This window comes from Xiphias gladius, unplaced genomic scaffold (genome assembly GCF_016859285.1).
Source record: "Xiphias gladius isolate SHS-SW01 ecotype Sanya breed wild unplaced genomic scaffold, ASM1685928v1 HiC_scaffold_754, whole genome shotgun sequence".
NCBI lineage: Eukaryota > Metazoa > Chordata > Actinopteri > Istiophoriformes > Xiphiidae > Xiphias > Xiphias gladius.
The window spans coordinates 1-5,000 of NW_024402469.1; the positions used below are offsets into that span (position 1 = coordinate 1).

Below are 5,000 nucleotides of genomic sequence, written 5' to 3' on the forward strand. Positions count from 1 at the left end.
TTCTTCAGCCCTGACCTATTGGTTTCCTTGAAACAACAGAGTTCACGCTGGTCCCCCTCTTAAATACAACTAGACAACATTGAGCTGAAATTGCCATAGAGAACATGGTGTTCAGCTGTGAGACCAGTGGTGAATCGACTCATGAAGTGGAAAAGTCCATTCTGATTTTGGTCTTCCAAAAAAAAAATCAATATAACAACATCATCAATATAAAACATACTAGTACAATCACTGACCATTGAAGAAAACAAAGACCCGTCAAAGGTTTACAGAGATTTACCTGTAACTTGCGCCGTACCTACAACTGCTTGAAAGGCAGACACGCTCACCACTATACCACTGTTGCTGTGAGGAAAAAAAAAAAAAAGAAGAATGTTGCTGAGTCAGGAGTTTACGTCACTGGAGGAATTTGACTGTGACGAGAGGAATTTTGAATTTTTTTAGCACTTAAGCTGTATGATGATGCATCTTATGTAGTAAAAAAAAAAAAAAAAACTAAGTGAAATACTGTTGTGTGTCACTTTGGTGCATATCTGGGCAGCTATGAACAAGCTGAATTCCATAAGCTCTATCACTGTAAAGTTCTGCCATCTTTAGAGACACACGTTACTAACAGTACACCCAAGACTAAAGACAACATACAACTGCGATGGCCGAATCGAACCCAGGTCAACTGCTTGGAAGGCAGCTATGCTCACCACTATACCACCATCGCCATGAAAAGGAGAGGATTTGGCTGCTCACTCACGTATTAATGTCACTGGATACTTTTGGTGTAGGAGAGTGAGAAATACTGAAGGAGGAGCCAAGGGGAATAACTGGGAGGTACACCAGGAAGATAAGAGAAAACGAAGAGAGGAAACAGTTTTAACTCAAAGTTCTGTGTCTCATAAAAGTAACAGTAGTGTTGACTGTATAAATAATGTCTCTCTGACTGAGTACAAGTAGTCAGAGCTTGTTATCACGAAGGACCCCTTCCCACCCCCTCCCAGCTTGACTCCCTCATCCAATCTATAAACTCAGCCACAACCACACACTTCTCCACCACTTTCATGCTCACTTCTGTGCTATGCGAAGGCAACTGGACTTGCTTGAAGTTCTTGAAGACGTTTCGCCTCTCATCCGAAAGGCTTCTTCAGTTCTAATGACTAATGGGGAGTTCCAGGTAAATATCCTCTGGTTAGATCAGCAACAAAAGTGAGTCGTTGAGGTCACATGAGTCGTTAGGATCAGCTTGAGGGTCGTTAGGGTGACGAGTGAATTGTTGACCCACCCTGCTGCCGTCAAGTGAGTGGTCGCATGAGTCCTGGTGTGGATGGGTGTTCAGCTGTCTGGAGAGCAAACTTACAACTGCATTGTAGGCTGCTGACAGGTGGTGTCTCAAACCAGCTCCTCTGTTTAGTGACGGTTGTTCCAGATTGACAAAAATGGGTTCTTTCACTTCCTCTTCCAGACCATCAGTATTCTATGGCCAAAATGTGCACAGCGCTGTCCTGAAAAGCGTGTCCTTTGTCCTTAAGGTGCAGGTGGACTGCTGAGTCCTGACCTGAGGAACTGGCTCTCCTGTGTTGTTCCATGCGCCTATGTAGCAGTTGTTTAGTTTCCCCAATGTACAGGTGTGTGCATTCCTCGCTGCATTGGATTGCGTAAATTACATTGTTCTGCTTGTGCCTGGGTTACCGGGCTTAAAATGCAAAGGGATGTTATGGTTGTGGAAGCTCCTCCTGAGTTTTTTGGATAATCCAGCAACATAGGGAAGGACAACGTTTTCCTCTCTGTCTGTTCCGCCTCTTTTTGTGGTTTTGACGAAGGCCCAGTTGGGATGACCGCACCACGCTCACAATCTTATCTCGTGCTCTAGATGCCCCTCTCTCCTGCACTGACACTGATGAGCTATTCACTCTCTTCAACTCATCCTGCTCTCATACTCTGGACTATGCAGCTCCTTTGAAACCAAAAACACATAAGGCTAACACTGGCAGTACCCTCTGGCTGCATGACTCAGAGTTTGACTGACCAGTTACACGTGACAGCACCTGCAGACTGAATGACCTTTTGAACTGTCTAGATAACATCAAATGCCTTTGAGTGTACTACAGCGTAGGGTAGGGTGTAGACACCCAAATACAAAAAAAATCCACAAACGGTCACACGTTATTGGCAGGATTCGAACCTGCGCGGGGAGACCCCAATGGATTTCTAGTCCATCGCCTTAACCACTCGGCCACAACAACCACGCGCAGCTTACCTGTGTGCCAATAATCCTCACAGAGTTGTCTGTAGAGTATCCGGAAAACACGAGTAGTCTTATGCAAGACTGGCTGTGATGACATTGTATTTAGGCCTAATTAGCTAATGTTAGCAAAGTGGAACTTACAGACTCTACACAGCACTGTTACAGGGGAATTAGCTCAAATGGTAGAGCGCTCGCTTAGCATGCGAGAGGTAGCGGGATCGATGCCCGCATTCTCCATAAGACTCTTCAGCATTCCATCTCACACGACCACAGTTGACGAGAATGGGATTCGAACCCACGCGTGCAGAAGCGTGAACAAGTAAGCAGTGGAAAAGTATCTCTCTAAACCTTGAGGTATCACATATGTGGGTCTGCCCACCAGGTCAGAACAAAAACAAGACAGTTTGAAAATTCTAAGTATGGGTCAAGAGGAGCTAAGCAAGCACTTTTCAGTTCAGATGTTTTTGAGGGTTTGTTCAATGATTTTTTTTTTCTTCTTTTCATGTAACAGTAGATCAATGCAGATGAGAACTTTACTGACAGAGAAAGTGATGGTGTCATAGATGGTTTTATAATTGAGACAGTTATGTTGTTGAAATTGAGACGTGTCGGACAAAGTGGGCTCTTCGGCGAGAATGGGATTCAACCCATGCGTGCAGAGCATGGATTAGCAGTCCATGTAACCTCTCGTGGTTGTTGGTCTAGAAGGTGATCATCCAGGATTAAAACCATAAAAAAAAAAGAAACGCTAAACACTGCTCAACTTTTGTTGCTATGCAATGCTAAGTATCAAATCTTGGAAATCCTAATGAAGTCATACTTTTGATAGATATAAATGTATTTTGACCCTCTGTCACATCTTGAGTCATCAGGACCTTGTCTCACTTTTGTGACCCTACGTTTGGTGTACACTTCAACACCAGGTGGATCGTGTGGTGCTCTCAGGGTTGATCAGGCATAAATCTGAGGTGTCAATCAGTTCCCACACACGATATAGCAATTCTCGGAGCAGGCTACGGGTTTCCTCAACCCTCTGAGTTCTCCTTCTGCAATGCTTAGCCAGTTCACTGGAGCTTACTGTTTTGGAAGGGCAAGCCCGACACGCTTATTCTTCAGCCCTGACCTATTGGTTTCCTTGAAACAACAGAGTTCACGCTGGTCCCCCTCTTAAATACAACTAGACAACATTGAGCTGAAATTGCCATAGAGAACATGGTGTTCAGCTGTGAGACCAGTGGTGAATCGACTCATGAAGTGGAAAAGTCCATTCTGATTTTGGTCTTCCAAAAAAAAAATCAATATAACAACATCATCAATATAAAACATACTAGTACAATCACTGACCATTGAAGAAAACAAAGACCCGTCAAAGGTTTACAGAGATTTACCTGTAACTTGCGCCGTACCTACAACTGCTTGAAAGGCAGACACGCTCACCACTATACCACTGTTGCTGTGAGGAAAAAAAAAAAAAGAAGAATGTTGCTGAGTCAGGAGTTTACGTCACTGGAGGAATTTGACTGTGACGAGAGGAATTTTGAATTTTTTTAGCACTTAAGCTGTATGATGATGCATCTTATGTAGTAAAAAAAAAAAAAAAAACTAAGTGAAATACTGTTGTGTGTCACTTTGGTGCATATCTGGGCAGCTATGAACAAGCTGAATTCCATAAGCTCTATCACTGTAAAGTTCTGCCATCTTTAGAGACACACGTTACTAACAGTACACCCAAGACTAAAGACAACATACAACTGCGATGGCCGGGAATCGAACCCAGGTCAACTGCTTGGAAGGCAGCTATGCTCACCACTATACCACCATCGCCATGAAAAGGAGAGGATTTGGCTGCTCACTCACGTATTAATGTCACTGGATACTTTTGGTGTAGGAGAGTGAGAAATACTGAAGGAGGAGCCAAGGGGAATAACTGGGAGGTACACCAGGAAGATAAGAGAAAACGAAGAGAGGAAACAGTTTTAACTCAAAGTTCTGTGTCTCATAAAAGTAACAGTAGTGTTGACTGTATAAATAATGTCTCTCTGACTGAGTACAAGTAGTCAGAGCTTGTTATCACGAAGGACCCCTTCCCACCCCCACCCAGCTTGACTCCTCATCCAATCTATAAACTCAGCCACAACCACACACTTCTCCACCACTTTCATGCTCACTTCTGTGCTATGCGAAGGCAACTGGACTTGCTTGAAGTTCTTGAAGACGTTTCGCCTCTCATCCGAAAGGCTTCTTCAGTTCTAATGACTAATGGGGAGTTCCAGGTAAATATCCTCTGGTTAGATCAGCAACAAAAGTGAGTCGTTGAGGTCACATGAGTCGTTAGGATCAGCTTGAGGGTCGTTAGGGTGACGAGTGAATTGTTGACCCACCCTGCTGCCGTCAAGTGAGTGGTCACATGAGTCCTGGTGTGGATGGGTGTTCAGCTGTCTGGAGAGCAAACTTACAACTGCATTGTAGGCTGCTGACAGGTGGTGTCTCAAACCAGCTCCTCTGTTTAGTGACGGTTGTTCCAGATTGACAAAAATGGGTTCTTTCACTTCCTCTTCCAGACCATCAGTATTCTATGGCCAAAATGTGCACAGCGCTGTCCTGAAAAGCGTGTCCTTTGTCCTTAAGGTGCAGGTGGACTGCTGAGTCCTGACCTGAGGAACTGGCTCTCCTGTGTTGTTCCATGCGCCTATGTAGCAGTTGTTTAGTTTCCCCAATGTACAGGTGTGTGCATTCCTCGCTGCATTGGATTGCGTAAATTACA

At 44.3% G+C, this 5,000-nt stretch overlaps 2 long non-coding RNA genes and 3 other non-coding genes across 5 annotated transcripts; 1 reads left to right on the top strand and 4 right to left on the bottom strand.

Moving 5' to 3' along the window:
• Positions 1-279: 279 nt before the first annotated feature.
• LOC120787849 lies at positions 280-1,106 on the bottom strand. Its single transcript, XR_005707098.1, has 3 exons — positions 1,061-1,106; positions 749-818; positions 280-345 (listed from the first exon to the last, which is right to left on the bottom strand). It is a non-coding gene; the product is annotated as an uncharacterized LOC120787849 (long non-coding RNA).
• A 1,046-nt stretch (positions 1,107-2,152) lies between these two features.
• trnas-aga lies at positions 2,153-2,234 on the bottom strand. The gene has a single exon. It is a non-coding gene; the product is annotated as a tRNA-Ser (tRNA).
• A 166-nt stretch (positions 2,235-2,400) lies between these two features.
• Positions 2,401-2,473, top strand: trnaa-agc. The gene has a single exon. It is a non-coding gene; the product is annotated as a tRNA-Ala (tRNA).
• Positions 2,474-3,623: 1,150 nt separating this feature from the next.
• Positions 3,624-4,450, bottom strand: LOC120787850. The gene is made up of 3 exons (XR_005707099.1): positions 4,405-4,450; positions 4,094-4,163; positions 3,624-3,689 (listed from the first exon to the last, which is right to left on the bottom strand). It is a non-coding gene; the product is annotated as an uncharacterized LOC120787850 (long non-coding RNA).
• On the bottom strand, positions 3,989-4,060 carry trnag-ucc. Its single transcript has one exon. It is a non-coding gene; the product is annotated as a tRNA-Gly (tRNA).
• Positions 4,451-5,000: the final 550 nt, after the last annotated feature.